Raw genomic sequence first — 17,616 nt, 5'->3', positions numbered from 1 at the left:
TTTTTTCCCGCGCTGTATTTGCATGCGCTGTTTACCATTCTAGGAGGGGGTAGAGGGAGTTCAAAATTTCGTCCAAAAATACTGTAGCACACGAATCTCTTGCGCCAGATAGATGAAACTTGGTATAAGAACACTGCTGACACCTATGTACACATCTCCATAGGCACGCTGCAGTCTGCTGCCAATTGCAGAAGCAGATTGGCCCTCTTTAACAAAGAATTCAAACACAGCACGGTGTCGAAACGAAACATCGCTGCACGCCATTTTGGAAATCCTGCCTGTGGTTACGTTCTAGCAAAAAACAGCGTCAACGTCTGGAAAGAAAGAAAGAAATGTTTGTGGATTGAGATTATATACTTGGTTTTACTTACAACTAAAGATTACGGTTGTGAAAACATGTTGCTCATAGAGTAATTATATAGTATAAGAGGTTTCAGCTGCTCTTCCGCTGAAACTGTGGAGACCGTGGCACCACCACTCAAGGAAGTTGAGTACTACGGACTATTAAAAACAGGAACTATTGAAAACTCTTTATATCATTCATTGTCAAACGTTATGACATATCTGTTGTACGTATCAACAAATCAAAACAATTTTGCAGGACAATATAGTTTAAATTGCGCGGTCGGAACCAATTCAAAATAGAAAAGCAAAGAAAAACACTCATGGGTTTTAAGTTAAACTACGTATGGAACAAATTTGATCTAAAGTATCAGCAATAAGACATAAAAATTAAAATTTAAAAGTTATGAAATTATTGCCACTCTCCCGGGCTTCTTAACGGGTTACCTAACTTATGAAAACGTTTCAATAAAAATCACTTTTCACAATAACTGCACAAATAGTTGTTCAAGAATAGTACAAATAAAGTGAAGATAATAAATACAATAAATAACATGAACTGCAAGTTCTGTACATTCTTCCCAAAATATCATACTTGGACAAAATAAACTCACAATAAATGTTCAAAGGATCGTCCAGGACTTGCGATGCACATGCGAATGCGTACCGGGACATTGTTGACTGCTCTTAACACTTCATTTGGACTTAGTGCACGGCAGAAATTACGGATCCTCTCTATCGTGTCCTCTCTTGTAGTAGGACGCTCTTGGTAAACCAGCTCCTTGACACGTCCCCAAAAGAAAATATCGAGCGGATTCAGGTCCAGAGAACGAGCTGGCCAGGAAACCGGGCCTCCTCTTAAGATACACCTGTTTCTGGAAATAAACGTTCAACAGTTTGTCTGGCAACTCTTGCAAAATAAGCAGGGCAACCGTCTTGTTGTAGCCACATCTTTTTACGAGTTGCTAGTGAGACATCTTCCAAGAACTCACAAAGAACGTGTGACAAAAATTAGCGTACTCTACCTCTGTCAAAGTACCTTCGAAGAAATAGGGACCGATTATTTGGACTCCCACTACACCACACCAGACGTTAAGTATCCAGATATGTTGGTTGTCAACTTCAAGTACCAGGTGAGGATTCACGCTGAACCAGTAGTGAGCGTTGTGTATGTTGACATCTCCATTACTCTTGAAGGTTGCCTTATACGTCCAGAGAATGTTCTGGTGAAAACAGGGGTTCCTGGCGTTCATCCACTGACAAAACTCCAGACGGTTATGGAAATCTTGTTCTCGGAGTTCCTGATGCAGGTGAACATGGTAAGGATGCAACGAGTTATTATGCAGAATCCTCCTAAAAGTCATGTGGCTCATAGCAGCATCCGTGGCTAATTGTCTAGTCAATATTTGGGGATCCATATGGACTGCAGCAAGGATGTCGGGAGACCGATTATACTAAACACGGCGTTTGATCTGTTGACGTTTGTTGTGATGAGGTTGAACATGTCCAGTTCTCTGCAAACGAAGTGCCAAGTGCCGAAATATTTTTCTCTACTGCCGAACACAATCGGGAAACCGTTCATCATATTTTTTCTTTGATGTGTTTACGTGCACTACCAGCCGAGAAAAATGGGTGGGACGGGTGGTCTTGATAGCAGAAATTCAATCACAAATAACACTCGTAGATGCCAAACTAGCGAAGACGCGAACTAGATGCCAGACGCGAACTTTAGCGAAAATTCTTTCCTATAAAAGTTGTTTCTTTTTCAATAATACTTCCAAAGAAATTGAAATTGATACCACTTCATCACTCATGAAACACCCGACCGATCTCGATCAAATGTTCAACATAGATGAGTTTTTAGCCTGGGATGAATTTTATCATTTTACTTTGACAGTGCAACTGAGGGAGGAGGTCAAGGAGGAAAGACATTCATAAATAACCGATAATGACCGATATTAATCTCGAGTCTATAGTTTTCGGGATCACTGAAATGGACAGTGACATTTCCGATGCCGTTTAAATCCAACGGCATTAAGTGGATTAGACGGCATTAACGGGCGCGGTCGCTCAGTGGTAGAGCGTTCATCTCCGGTGGTTGGGGTCCCTGGTTCTATCCCAGCTCGCGCCGTGTGGACTTTGTAGTGGACAAACACCGTGCCCGTGGGTCCTCCCGTTTCCTCTCACTTTTTTCTTTCCACCATTTCACTCATCTCTCATCATCACCGTCTCCTTTTGTCTAACCGGCATAATCGTGGGACGTAAAACTTAAAGATTTCATTTTGTTTCATTTTTCAATTTATAAATTCTAAAACAAAAATTGCAGTAATGTTGTATAGTCTCGTGTCATGCATAATACATGAAAGAAGTGGTTGCGGCTTTACAAACCGTTGAGTGAAAATCATGAATTATTAAAGGCTGAAGTGATTTCTCTTAAACAAGAAAACTTCTAGTTACTTCAGTTGTTAGAGAAAAGCACCAATGGAACACATTCAACATATGCTAAAATAGTAAACAAGACACCTCTGAACCCAATTAAGGTGCCAGGGCAACAACCTCACAACAACAGCAATAGTGTGAAGGTCAGTGACCCAAAGGTCAGTTCCCCGAAGCAACATACAGACAATGAGTGGCAAGTTGTTTAAAAAAAATCAGAGGTTCGTAATACGAAGTATTTTGCAGGAGACAACAAAATGTTACGTGAAGCTAACAAAAGTAGGCCAACTCTTGTGCAAAGGAAAAAAGGCGAGTGATAAACCAAAATGAAACAAGAAAGTGCAAAACAAAAGTAGTTTTTGTCACAAGGCTTGATCCTACGGTTGCATGCGAAGAATGAACAAGTTTAATGAAAGACAGTGTCGACACTGAATACGAGTTGAATAAAATGTGTAAAATAGGAAACAAAACACAATAGCTTTTCTTCATTGTATCTCTCTTTCGAAATAAAAAAAATAATCTTGATGATTAATGTAATGATACTATATGGCCTTAACAAGTATTTTATTTAATGAGTTCTGTGGCAGACTTAGGGAGGATATTGTAAGTGTAAGCTCTGAATAAACAAAAATTAAGCAAATATAACGAGCAGCAAATTTGAGAAATCAATTTTAGTATATCATCAGAATGTAAATGGTTTAAATTGTAAAGAATCAGTTTCTACTGGCGAGCTCAATTGCACGGATTACGATGTATATCAGAAAGTTGGTTTAAATATGATAGACTTTATTTTCAACAGCTTACCGAACAATACAATACGTAAGAATAGAAATCCTAAACTCACAGAAAAGAAGTACAGATGAAGGATGTATTATGTTGACCAGAGATGGAGTGGGTCAGTGGGTCAAGTGGGTCAAGTTTTCTGAGTGGGTCAGTGGGTCGTGGGTAAACAGCATGTGACCCACTGTGACCCACCACCCACCATGACCCACTGTGACCCACCAACCACCGTGACCCACTGTGACCCACCACCCACCGTGACCCACTGCGACCCACCACCCACCATGACCCACTGCGACCCACCACCCACCATGACCCACTGCGACCCACCGACTCAGTATGATCTACCGACCCTCTCTGCTCACTGCATTGTAGAGAGTATCTTCTGAAGACTGGTAAATTTGTCTCCGTTTTACTTTCAAGACCTTCATTTCCCTTCCTTTTCCACTTGTTTCTGTCTACTTACCTGAGGTGAGTATATCTAACCAAGTGAAAAAAGAACTTCAGGATTTTTGGATATTGATATTTTTAATTGTAGACAAAGCAATAGGACTTCTACTACTACTTGGCTTTCGAGATCTGTGAGTTTTTAGAGGAGCTAACTACTGAAAAAAAAATACATTTTTGAATCACTGTAATATATAAATTATTATATAAATAATTGAATGTAACTATTTGTGCCTGATCATCACGGTCAAATTGCAAAGTCAAATGAAATTACTTTTGGTATATAGTTAGGCCTTAATCCAAACTGGGATGTTATATTGCTTTTATTATAATGCATACTATCCTAAGGAGATAGAGAGGATCCGAATTTTTGCGGGGAAAAAAAATGAGTACCTCGCAAACCGTTAAACTTACGGAGCTGAAATACAGTGTATTAACTCTTTATTGAAAACAAACAGAATGTGTCCTAGCATTTTTTTAAATTCTCGTTTATGTGTGTGTGGGGGAGGGGGCACATTCTATATATGGAAAATTGGTAGTGAGTTGGTTTGTAAAAATGATCGAAAACGATCGATGTTATTTAAGAAAAAAAATCAGAAACAAAAAATACAGTGCTTGGTTTCATATAATAGTTGCTGAAGCTTATGTTTATTATAAGGAGCGCTTACAGCACAGGACAATCAACCCATAAAGTTGTGAGAAAAGTACGCATAAAATTTGTACTGTAAGCCTAATTACACGGAAATTTTAAGTTTGGATTGTACGCATAATTATATGGAAAATTTTACACTTTTTTTCCCTTTACGTTGGTCTACTTACCTTGATTTGGAACTTTCAAATTTCATCCTTTTTTCCACTGAAAAGTATTGATAATTCAACAAGGAAATAATTATACTATGATAATTTAATTTAAATTCATAGTAATTTGGTACATGGCAAACAGCAATGTGGTAATTGAAGGGGAAGAAGGAGGGAAATTCCCATTCACCTCTGAACACTCCAGGAACCTTGTTCCCTTTCGCTTTCTAGACGGGGGAGGGAACTTGGTAATGGCATTAAACCTTCATGTCTAATTGCAAAAATTAAATTTATAAACAAACTAGCAGCGTTCACCCCGCTTCGCTGGGGTCACCCCGGAACGCAATAAACTTTGTTACTTAGATAATTTTTACTTTTTCGCTTTCAAGTGATATGATAAAAACCATAGAAGATTGCAGTAAATGTTAACATTATATCGCCTGTCATTTATGTTAACCCGCCGAGTGACACGGTCATGTGGGTTGCATATAAATACGGTTAGATTTAGCTATGATGAGCTAACAAAGGATTTCTACGTTATGGACACTTGAATGGTCAATTATCTCAAGACACTGGTAATTGAAAATTCAAGTGATATGATAAAAACCATGTAGGGTCCAAATCTTAATAACCCCCCAAAAATGAAAGAAATTGGTTCAGCCGTATTAGCGTGATGAGCTAACAAAGGATTTGTACGTTCTCTTTTATATATATAGATGAGAAATCATCAGTTTATCAGGTTTTAATTGATAATTTATTCACAAGATTCCCTATCGAAGGCGTGGTAGATGAAGTTTCTGTTCTCCATGAGTCGACATTGTCAACTGACATGGTCGATATGGAAAATATGTTGTATGGTGATAGAGAGATTATACTTCTTGCTGAATATTTCAAAACTGACTAAAGAAAAATCGTTATCAGACTTAAGTCTAACAAGCAGATTGTCGATGAGGAGTTGCAGAAATCGGGTAGAAGCAGGGCCGGATTTAGCATTTTGGCGCCCCTAGGCTCAATAATTTTTTCCGACCCCTAGTCTGGTTAAAGTTACTTTCCTAAAAACCTTTATTAAAAAATTATATCAGGCCTATATGTTAATTGCTTAAACAGCACTCCACGATGCAATTTTATAATTGCAAGTTTCTTGAGGAATTTACTTGATTCTGGGCTTAACAAAATACCGTTAATGTATTAACAAAAGATTGGTTTTGTTTTTGGTTTTGTTTGGTTTTGTTCGATTTAGCCATTTGGGCAAATATATATAAAAAAAACTGTAATACATTATAAAATAGTTTTAATCTCAGAAACACAGCTTACATGAAGTATTCTGATAACGTGACACAAAAACTGTTTTAAAGTAAAACTAGATATTTTGTATGTACAAATAGTAAATTGTATATACTAGTATAAAAAATGACATTTCTGAGATCGATGTTGTAACGAAGTTAATGCATAATGTTGAAAAATAGTTTAACTTTACCAACAATTATTTGTTCCAATGAACTTGAAAATCAAAATGCTTTATTAGCCTGATTTTTTTTAATCAATTCAAAAAATGTGTTAAGTTATGGCTATTTATTTTTATTTCTAGATATTTTTTAAATTTTTTTCTCTAGGCCGGGCGCCCCCTGGGAGCTTGCGTCCATAGGCCCGGGCCTACCGGGCCTATTGAGAAATCCGGCCCTGGGTAGAAGTATTATCAATTTCCACGACAGAGTGCGAATGGGGATTCCCCTTATGAATTTACAGATGACTGATATTAGGAATAGACTAAGTGCTCAAACATTGTCTAACTTGTTGTTCATCAATGTTAATGGCCCACCGCTAGACAAGCTCAAAGTACACGAGCTAGTTATTTCTTGGTTGAAGGATGGACATCATTCCGCTGCGGATGATTTACCACGAAAAAGTTACCAACAGGAAATAAATCCGATTTCAGATTTGTTTTAAGGTTGAAAATTACGAGTTATAGAAAATGTATACTTGTATTAGTAATGGCTTATTTGTGTTATTCAACTTTGTACCTATTTTTTAGTAAGTCGCTTCTATGCTTTAAGTAAACTACTTTGAATAAATATTCATAATAATTGCAATTATGCATATTTGTAACTTAAATTTAACGTGGTGTTTTAGTGATTACACAAATTACAATTATGAGCATACTTTATGGAGATGCTCTCACATAGGGTACCCAAGCACCTTTATAAATTATGAAAAACTGATTTTTTTAAGTTTTTTGTGAGAAAAATACTGTGAACTGAGAAACCATAACCTTTTCCATATTGTACAGGGGTATTTTCCTGCGAATAGAAGTTTCTTTTGGAATGCGTTCAAAAATTAACACTTGCAAGAATATTCTCTTAGTACAAGTATATTTTAGGCACACACTAATTTCCCCCCACCTCGAACTATTTCAATTTCCTCACTGACAAACACTTTACCATTTTATATCATAAAGGTCAGATCCACCGTTATTCTAACAGAGTGGTGCTTGAGCGATTGACTAGAAATTCAAACTCCGATTAGTGACAATTTCATAGTCTTGTTTTATTACAAGTGTAAACTCTTTAGTCAGTACAGAAAGGCCGTGGATCGTGTTCAGAGTTGATGACGATGGATTTTGGTTAGTCAGAATAGGTCACAGTGGATGAGAGTGGTTCATGGTGGGTGGTGGGTCACGGTGGGTCAGAGTGGGTCACGGTGGGTGGTGGGTCATGGTGGGTCACAGTGGGTCATGGTGGATGGTGGGTCAGAGTGGGTCGCGGTGGGTGGTGGGTCAGTGGGTCGTGGGTCAAGTTTTCATTGACCCACGCCAACTCTGATGTTGACTAAAGGAGTATTTGCATACAGCATAATATGAGTACCATTTCCGAACCTAGATGTCATTATTGTTAAATTAGTAATATTTAATAATACCCTAATATTATATCCTAGCTAACACACCACCCAAAGATTATCTATAAAGGTAGCCAAGAAAGTTATTTCGTTTTTTCATCCACCACTTTCGAACATCAATATGTCACCTAATACGTACCTGGAAGATCAAAAATACTCCCCATCAGCATCGACGACCATCTGAAAACGTTCTGGAAGGCATGGATTCCATCCCATTGCGGTAGAACTTGGTGGTCCGTGAACCGAAGAAGGTATCAAATGCATTTTGCACCTCTGCTAGAGATTTGAACTGGCGTCCGTTAAGGTGATTGTTCCAGAAATGGAACAGGTAATAATCGGACGGTGCAATGGCCGCGGAGTATGGTCAATGCAATAGTGTTTCCCATCCAAGGCGTAGAATGGTGCCACGGGTCACCCTAGTTACGTGGGTGTTAGCGTTGAACTGTAACAGGAGGACCTCTTTGCGATTCAGAAATGCTACCTCCAGAGTTTTGAGTTTTTATAGAACACTGTTTAACTGCTGACAGTACACAGCTGCATTGATGCTCTGACCAGCAGATGCACTATGCTGTAAGCAGTTCACTAAACACACAGGAGGACCTACTTCTGGTGCAATGCTGGTTTCAGCTGTTTTGGAACCGGTTCATGAGATGCTAACAAATGACGATGGCACCGTGGAGCTTCGTACAGGAACTACTATTCTTCACATGTAAACGCTCTGTCCCTCAGACAGGGCAGGAAAGAAACACAGATGTCTGCTCGCCTTGCTTTCTGGCCCGAAGTGAAATCATGTGGGATCCATCGACCCAACTTGTAGTGTTTCCCAAGTTGATGGAAGTTCTGCCGAATGGTTTCTCCACTCACACTGAATTGTAGTCCCAGTTCCTCACATGTCTGGCAGCTGTACACACGTTCCTCAATTGCTGCCTGAAGATCTTCATTTTGTACTTGTGTTGGTCTTCCGGCTCGTGGTGTGTCTTCGAGTGTTTTGTCGCCGTCCTTAAATTTGTTAAAATACAGTTGCACTGTCCACGTAGTCACGACACCCTTACCAAAGGCCTGGCATATTTTCCGCCCCGCTGTAGCGGCGTTTGACACCAGTTTGAGCTCGTACAGCATGCACGGCTTCATGACGCTCTCCCAAAACCAGATGGTATATTGAATAAACCTACACCAATAACTGACTTTTACCTTATAACTAACTTTCGCATTGAACTCACAGTGTGACGGTCAATAGAACACAGACCTCTACAAAAAGCGACCGAACTTTCTTGTTTAACTTTATCTGTACAGGGTGTTTCAAAACAACATCGACAACGTTTGGGAGGTGATTCCTGACACCAAAGTAAGACGAAAAGAATAGACCAACCGGGATGTACAAATGCTTCCTTTCGGAGTTATAGGCTGCCGAAAACATGAAAAATGAACTTTAAAGGTCCATAGCTCCAAAACTATGAGACCCACCGTAGTCGGATCCGGACTTTATTTAGGAACTAGTATGTGTCCTATTCAAATGTCCAAGTTTCAGAATCCTGCGTTACTTCCGCAATATTTTTATAGAGGTAGTTGGAGAGTACTTCGAATTACATGCCCCTAGCCAAACTGCCTCTGTAAAAATTGTTGCGTGAGTACCTTTGGATTCAGAAGCGTGCATTTTTGGATAGTGCACGTACTATTTCCTAAGTGAAGTCTTGACCCGACTACGATACGTCCCGTAGTTTTGGAGCTATGAACCTTTTAATTTAATTTTTTCATGTTTCGGCAGCCTATAACTCCGAAAGGAAGCAATTGTGCACCCAGGTTGGTCTGTGCTTTTTGTCTTGTTTTGGTGTCAGTAATTACCTCCAAAACGTTGTCGGTGTTGTTTTGAAACACCCTGTACATTAAAATGCTAGGTTTATATGTTTGTCTCCAATCCTTTCGACAATGAGATCTCGAAAACCACAAGTGCTAGAAACGTGCCGCTTTCCCTGGTCAATTCAAAATTTTGTGTAAATTGTTCAATTCTAATTGAATATTCAAAAACGTGGCCATTATTTCTTTATTACATTTTTAGAGGTACACTGGGAGTGTTGAAATTTCGAAAAAGTGAAGAATTATATTCTATGAGCTATACATTCCACCACAACATAATTGTATACAGGGGTTGCATATCTCTGAGGCGTTTGTTCATAGCCAAATAATAATGAAAAACGAAGGATACCCATTTCTCCAGGGTGAAATTAATCTTTATCATTTGGAGCGTTTTGCCCAATGGACACTATATATAACTGACATTATAATTCATTGTGTATGTAATGTATTTTCTTGTTACATACTGCATGAAAGAAGAAAGAAAACACTGATCATCTATGAATTAGAAACCCCAACCGGAAGTGGGCTACGGGCGTCGTTATCGGGGGTCTGGGGGGCGTCCCCCCAGATTTTCGTCAGATATATTTAAAAAACTATACTGCTTTGTATATATAACTTTTGTCGGAAAGAGGATTTTGATTTTGATTCGTCCGACCCCGCAGATTTAAAAAGCTAACGAAATCAGTGAGTAGGCCCAATCTTGCAAGCGGTACGACATATTGAAAAAATATCCGAAAAAAATCTCTACTTTATGGTATCCGTTGCCGACTTTTAATCTTTCACTTGTGTCTGTAAAGGGTCATGTACAGATGTTGTGAGGAATCACAAGGAGATTCATGTTCATATGTGAATAATGCGTTGTGTAGAGAACGCAGGTTCAGCTAGTATATATTAAAATGCTAGGTTTATGTTTGTCTCCAAAGAAAAGTTTATATGTTTGTCTCCAATTCTTTCGACAATGAGATCTCGAAAACTACAAGTGCTAGAAACGTGCCGTTTTGGCTAGTCGATTCCAATTTTTTTTCTAGATTGCTGGTTCTAATTGAATATTTTAAAAAACATGGCCGTTATTTCTTTATTACACTTTTTAGGGATACACTGGAAGTGTTGAAATTTTAGACAAAGTAAAGCATCATATCCTACGAGTTATACTCGTAGTTGTACACAAGGTTTGTGTATCGCTCTGTCGTTTCTCTCATGGTCAAATGAGAATGGAAAACGAAGGTTAACCATTTCTCCAGTCTGAGATGAATCTTTGTTGTTTGGATTGTTTTGCCAATGAACACCATATATCACTGACATAATAATTAATTGTGTGTGTTATGCAGAAGAGAAAACAGGCAAAATTACGCTGGCTACAAAATCCGAATGAAATAGCTACACAAAATTTTACAGATATCAGGCGGGAACTTCCAAAACTTTTAGAACAAAGAAACGCGAGTTTTTGAAAGCTAAAATTAAGGAACTTGAAGATAATAGTAAAAATAAAAATATTCGGGGCATGTATAAGGGGGATCAGCGAATTTAAGAAAGGCTATATAGGCAACTCTCTGACGAAACAGTTCTTACTGATTCGAATAGCATCTTAAATAGATGGAAATATTTCTTTGACGATTTGCTGAACACGTAGCCAAGAACTAATGTGCGTGGAGAAAAGGAGATACACACCGCAGAACAGTATATTCCAGAACCCAACCGAATAGAAGTAGAAACCGCTATAAAGAAATTAAAGAAACACAAATCTCCGGGTGTATATGAAATTCCGGATGAATTAATTTTAGCTGGAGGCGAAAAATTGTGGAACAAGATACACAAACTCATTCTCCTTATATGGAACAAGGAAGAACAAGAGTGGAAAGAATCAATCATTGTTCTAATTCACAAGAAAGGCGACAAAACTGTCTGTAATAATTATCGAGGCATTTCTCTTCTGTCAACATCCTATAAAATCCTTTCAAATATTCTATTAGCAAGATTGACCCCATACGCAGATGAAATTATTGGAGATTATCAGTGCGGATTTAGACGAAATCGATCAACTATCGACCAAATATTTACCATTCGCCAAATACTCGAAAAAAAGTGGGAGTACAATACCCCGGTACATCAACTATTTATTGATTTTAGAAAGGCGTACGAGTCGGTTAGGAGAGAAACATTATACAACGTTCTTACGGAACTTGGAATACCGAGAAAGCTAATTAGATTTACTAAGATATGTTTAAATGAATCCCAAAGTAAAGTCCGGGTAGGAAAATTTTTTGTCCACGAGCTTTCACGTCGAAAATGGCCTGAAACAAGGAGATGCGTTGTCGCCATTATTATTTAACTTTGTGCTGGAATACGCTATAAAGAAAATCAAAGATAGCAACCAGGGCCTACAGTTGAACGGTATTCACCAGGTTATGGCATATGCTGATGATGTAAATTTAATAGGGGATGATAGGAGAACAATAGAAAGAAATGCAGAGATCTTATTAAACGGTTGCAGGGACATGGGGTTAGAAGTAAATGCAGAGAAAACTTAATACATAGAAGTGCGTCGGGACCGTAATACAGCAAATTATGGATGCGTTAAAATATTAAATTATACTTTTGATAAATGGATACTTTCACGTATTTATGATCAATATTAACACACGAAAATCATATTCACGAGGAAATGAAATGTCGAGTAAAAGCAGGGAATTCGTGTTACTATTCGGTTCAAAATCTCTTGTCGTCGCGAATTCTGTCGAGGAATTTGAAGCTTAAAATATACAAAACGAAAATCATACCTGTTGTTGTGTATGGTTGCGAAATGTGGTCGCTTACTCTGAGGGAAGAACATAGACTGAAAGTATTTGAGAACAAGATCCTGAGACGAATATTCGGACCGAAGAGGAACGGGAATGGGGAATGGCGGAAACTTCATAACGAGGAACTACATAATTTATACGGTTTACCCAACATTGTTAGGGTCGTCAAGTCTAGGAGGCTTAGGTGGGCGGGTCATGTAGCTAGAATGGAAAAAAGTAGAAACGCTTTCAAAGTCTTGGCTGGAAGACCAGCCGGAAAACGACCATTAGGAAGACCTAGGCCCAGATAGAAGGATAATATTAAGATGGATCCCGCAGAAATAGGAATACAAAGTAGAAACTGGATCAAGTTGGCTAAGGATAAAAGGCAGTGGAGAGCTTTTATGAAAGCGGCATTGAACGTCTGGATTTCGTAGGCCATAGAGCTAGTTAGTTCAGCGAGGGTCCTCTTTCTTGCCCCTTACTTCATTTTTTCCTATTCCTTCACTCTTTCTATTTCTTTACTTTTTGTTTCTTTTTTCATCCAAGAAAGAGAAGCTTTCTCTCTCTTTTTCTCCTTTCTATTTCTTTTCTTTTTTCTCTAACAATGACGTAACCATATTCCTTGCAATGGCATATACCGCGGTGTCTCAGTGGTAGAGCGTTCACCTCTGGTGCTTGGGGTCCCTGGCTCTATCCGAGCTCGCTCCAAGTGAACTTTGTGGTGGACAAACACCGTCTGCGTGCATTTTCTCGGGGCTCCTCCGTTTCCTCTCACTTTCTTGATTCCACTATTGCATTCATTTCTCATCATCTCCTTTAGCCTATCCGGCATAACCGTGAGACGTAAAACTGAAAGATTTCATTTCAGTTTTAATTTGTAATGGCATATACTTCTAAAAGTTACAAACCTGCTACTTGTAATAAAACTATTGCGAGAGAATTGAGTGAAGCAATTATGTTCTTATATCGCTATTACGCAAGTTTCTTCTTTAGATAGACACAGTTTATCGTTTTAAGCAACATAATTTAGAAGTTCTTTTTTACGTTCAGTGATAAAAATAATTTCCTCTTTTTATGCAAGGACAGTTTTTTCTGTCGTAAGATGCTACCAATGGAACATTAATACGTAATCTTCTTTACGTTGCACACTGATAAAAATTTCCAGATGGTTTCTATATTCGTGTTATTTTTACAGAAGATACACTTTTCAACTGTAAGTATGTCAATACAGGATTGTAAAATGAGTGATGTAACATTTCAAAGTACTACGCAAGCAACATACGCGTAGTTTTATCTCCTGATAAATATATCTTTCTATATTCATCTATTAAGTCCGTCCTATGAGATGATCTACTCTGTTACTATACGAGTTTCTCAATCAATAGATTGCAGGTTCAAAGTTCGTTGGCATAATTTCGAGGATATTTTCCTTTCATGGATTCTCCCTGATCTGATTATTTTACGTGCGGAGAGATAATGCGTAAATTATCTAGGAGTTCAACGAGTTGCTAGGCAGCCAGGCGTAGGCTCCTCCTAGAACACTAATGTCTCTTAGAATACCGTTAAACGCAGGGGAGGCTTTAGTATTTTAATTTTGGGTAGGCCCGCTCCATCGCTTATGAATGTATATACACATTAGATTGATTGACAGTAGGAAATTACTTTTACAGTAGTGGTTGATGTTATTTGTTAAATAATTATCAACTATTAATAGAAATAGTAGAAAATATATTCACTCTTTGTTGTATCTTTCAGCGTTTAGATCTATATGTTTCTCAAAATTTTTGGGTAGACCCGTGCCTAGCTGGCCTACCCACTAAAGCTGCCACTTGTTAAACTACAGGTAGAGCAATGTTCTTCCAATTCCTAGAAGTAGGGGCCTAAGGGGCGAAGCAAACCTCTAACAAAATATCCTAGTTACGCGAATAAGTAGAGTAGAGCTGTTGTAACCTCAGAACGCAGTGGGACTAACCAAGTGAGAGGGAGGAAATAACCAGGATTACTCTTCATATACACATGTGTACACACATAAGATCTTATCAGCCTGTGACCTCAGCCCGATTTACCCGAAACCGTATGGTTTGGTCAGTGCAAAATCACCAGAGCTAAGTCGGAAACATAAAACGATGTACACCTGTACACTCGAAGAAATAGATATTCTCCATCTTAAAATACATTTGACAACAATACACGCGCCCAAGGGTAAGAGATTCTCAAAATATTGCAAGATAGGTGACGTATTGGCTGTGAATTTGTGTATTGGCTTTCCAGCTAGACTATATACAACGACCTGTGTGTGCCTTTTATGTTCTTTCTCTCTGCTCCTGGATGTGTTTGAGAAAATATGTTTTCTTTTATGTAGGTTATTGATAATTAGTTACTCAACCGCAGTTGCGGCTTTAGCGAGTAGGTCCGGGCCTACCTTAAAATTTTGATAAACATATAGGTTTAAACGCTAAAAGATACAATAAAGGGTAAATATATTTTCCATTACATTAATGGTAGATACCTACTGTCATTAATCAATCAAATGTGTATATGTACGAGGAAGGAACCAAAAGAAACCAGACTTTCTATCTAAAAAAAATAATTTATTACATTTTCTACAAAATTCTTTCAGTCTCCTTCAAAGTACTCTCCATTAAATGCAATTCATTTCTCCCATCTTCTTTCCCACTGTTTGAAACACCTCTAAAACTCTGGAACTTTTATATCGTCCAATGAACTCTGCGAAGTTCTTTTTACAGTCTCTACACCATCAAAACATTTTCCTTTTAGATTTTGTTTAATTCTCGGAAAATGTCGTCATGTTGGTCAAAAAGTCTGGATCACTTTCAATCTGATTTTTCAAGTCCTGGCTCAAATTCAGACGAATAATTTGATCCTGTGTGAGCAGGCGAGAAACAAACTTAGTGGCAACATGTCTCATAAGTTAGGAAGGCCAAGTAATTAAAAATTATTTTACAAATATCTAAATTGTGTTTTTGTATTAATAATAGAATTTTGTATTGAGATCTGGAGGGGCTATGAAACGTTTAGGAGGACCAGGCTCTCCAAGCCTGTATAGGGACAATACAGAACTTGTACATTGTGTGTTAGTAAGTGTAATCATTATGGCAAGCTATTTTAGGCAGCGGGTTGTAATTCTTTTGATGTCCATGAGTATGGGATCAAACCCCAATACTTCCACCTTCGTTTTTTTACTCTTTTCCAGTTACATCGGAACCTTAAATTTTGGTTCTTTATCAACTGTAAATGGCGTTTACATTCAAAATAACAGTAATTATGGTGGAATTTATTTCGATATAATTTTAAAGTAAAGAAAATACGTAAATAACAATACGTAAAGACAAAAGCAATTACCGGTACTAAACATTGTCAATAATAATTACTACGAAAGACTAAAACGAATAGGCCTATGTGCGCTCCTAACGAAGGGACTTTTGGCTAAGGTATGTTAAGAACCACTGTGTTCTAGTCCTTAACGGACTTGAACACATATCCAGGTGCACAAGACGTAAGTAAATATTTTGGTAACGCTGAACACAAGCTTGTGTTATTCGACAATAACATATGTAGTACTGGTCTCGACTTTTATGTATACATAAGATCCATCCAATCTCATGCCATACGGACTTTTTGGTGGATAAACTCCAAGTGTGTGGATTTTCTTGAAACGGAAGAGTAAATGGAACAACTGCCTAATCTTCAAACAATTTTCGTTAGATTGACTCCTCATATTGTAGGTATTATTCGTTGAAACGACAACTACACAGCGAAGATGAACATTCATTATTATTATTATTATTATTATTATTATTATTATTATTATTATTATTATTATAAGCGTACTTTTGAACTTGCACGGCGTAATTACTGCATAGTATGTTATTATTTCTGTAATTTTTCTGGATTGTATATTATTTCGTTTATTAGTGGGCACTAATTTGTCTCCAGGTCGTCGAATAAATGAATTTAGGCGTGCACTTTTGCATAAGTGAACTTACAGAAAGAAGCTGGTTCATTCCGAAAAGCAGAACTGAACTTAGTAAGATTTCCCCCTCCCCAACTATCATAGCTGAACTTGGATTCAAAACAGCATCAGAAGTGTCATTGTTTCTCTCGTCGACCCCGGAAACTATGGATTAAACACTAACATCAGTCATTTTTGATCATTTTGAAATTTCTCTCCCCCTCCCCTCCCATACGTTGCACTGTCAAACTGAATAGGCTAAAGCAATCCCTGTCCCTAAACTCATGTGTGTTGAAAATTTGATTGAGATCGGTCGGGTGGTTTAAGAGTGATGAAGTCACAAAGGCAGTCATTTTTATTTTATTTTTTTACATTTATATCTCCCCCTCCCCTCCGCTACGTTGGCTCGTCAAAGTGAAACGATAAAAAAAATTCCTAGGCCCGACCCTCATATATGTTGAAAATTTGATCGAGATTGGTTGGGTGGTTCAAAAGTTATTAGGTTTTACTAGTTTTTATTTATACGTCCCCCTCCCCTTCCCCTCCTTTAGGACCTACCGTTAAAGTGAAATTGCAAATATGTTTTCAGATCCGAACCTCGTGTATTTTGAAAATTTGATTGAGATGGGTCGGATAGTTCAAGAGTTATTAAGTTACAAAAATAGTCACTTTCAGTCTTATATAAATTGATTTTTATATATCTCCTCCCTCCCCCTCTCCTAGGTTGCACCGTAAAAGTGAAGTGACAGAATCATCCCAGGCCCGAACCCTATCTATGTTGAAAGTTTGATCAAGATCGGTCTGGTAGTTCAAGAGTTATTAAGTTTAATTTATTTTTATAGATTTCTCCCCTCCTCTCCCGCTCCCCTAACTTCTACCGTTCAAGTGATATGATAAAAACCACCTCAGGTCCGAACCTCATCTATGTTGATTTTTTAAAAGATCGGTCGGGTGGTTTAAGCGTGATAAAGTCACAAATACAGTCACTTTTATTTTTACTTTTTTTTTTTACATGTATCTTCCCCCTCCCCGTCCTCTTCGTTACACTGTAAAAGTGAAATGAAGAAAACATCCCACGTCCGAGATTTATCTATGTTGAAAATTTGGTTAAGATCGGTTGTGTGGTTTAAGCGTGATGAAGTCACGAAGACAGTCCCTTTTATTTTTACTTTTTTGACATATATATATATATCTCCTTCCCCCTCCCCTTTGGTGTACTGTAAAAGTGAAATGAAGAAAGCATCATAATCCCAAACCTTATCTATGTTGAAAATTAGATCGAGATCGGTAGGGTGGTTCAAGAGTTATTAAGTT

Source organism: Thermobia domestica, chromosome 6 (assembly GCF_964235325.1).
Source record: "Thermobia domestica chromosome 6, izTheDome1.hap1.1, whole genome shotgun sequence".
NCBI classification, from domain to species: Eukaryota; Metazoa; Arthropoda; class Insecta; order Zygentoma; family Lepismatidae; genus Thermobia; species Thermobia domestica.
This window is presented reverse-complemented; position numbering follows the sequence as displayed.